General features: G+C 72.1%; 1 pseudogene; it reads left to right on the top strand.

The window, feature by feature from the left end:
- Positions 1 to 320: 320 nt before the first annotated feature.
- The window catches only part of LOC122121729, an 8,967-nt pseudogene continuing 8,296 nt past the window's right edge, over positions 321 to 991 (top strand).

Raw genomic sequence — 991 nt, forward strand, 5'->3', positions numbered from 1 at the left:
CACGCCCCCCACTGACTCTCCCGTCAGCTCCACGCCCTGCAGGCCACGCCCACCGCGACACCACGCCCACCGCGACACCACGCCCCTCCCAAAAGCCACGCCCTCCCCGTGGCCCCGCCTCTTAAAAGCGCTGCGTCCCGGAGGCCTCCACGCACCGACGGTGACCCGGGGGCGGCCCGGGGCGGCGTCCTCGGGGGTCCTAAGCGCTTCCGCTTCCGGATGCGGACGGCGTAGCGGTGGCCATGGCGGCGGCGGCGGCGACGCTCCGCGGCCCCAACACGGCTGCATTTCCGGGCGCGGCCGCCGTCGCCGTCGCGTCGATGTCATCAGCCGGCGCCAAGACGCGGGCGCGCATGCGCGCGCTCTCGGCGGAGCGCCACTGCGCATGCACATAGGGTTAGCGGGGAGGGACCGAACGCTCCCAGCGGAGGGCTATTGCGCATGCGCAGAGGGTTCTTCAGCGGGGACAGGCTGAGCCGGCCTGGCGGAGCGCCATTGCGCTTGCGCACAGGGTTAGACAGCTGGGAGGGGCTGAGCCAGCCTGCGCCAATGCGCATGCGCACAGGGTTCGTCAGCGGGGTGGGGCCTAGCGCTCCCGGCGGAGCGCCGCTGCGCATGCGTGTCCCTTGGCTGCTTGTTCCCTCTGCCCTCCCGCGTGTGGACCCACGGCGCATGCGCACAGGTTGAATCGGCCGGGAGGTGCAGAGCGGACCCTGGAGGGTCGAGTTGCGCATGCGCACAGCCTGAGTCCGCCGGGAGGTGCCTAGGGGACCCCGGAGGATCGAGGTTCCGTCCGCATTGCGCATGCGCACTGGGTGAGTCGGCCGGTACCGTCCGGGCCGCGCGTGTGGTGCGTGCATGCGTGGGATTCCCTCGGTTGCTCTGGTTGGTACTGCGCATGCGTGCCACCTGGGGGGGGAGGTCCTCCGCGCTGCACCGCACATGCATGAGCCAGCACGCCCCGTCCTTCCCCCCCCCTCCCCATCCCCCC

Source organism: Dipodomys spectabilis, unplaced genomic scaffold, assembly GCF_019054845.1.
Source record: "Dipodomys spectabilis isolate Male_0828 unplaced genomic scaffold, ASM1905484v1 ptg000196l, whole genome shotgun sequence".
In the NCBI taxonomy this organism is placed as follows: Eukaryota; Metazoa; Chordata; class Mammalia; order Rodentia; family Heteromyidae; genus Dipodomys; species Dipodomys spectabilis.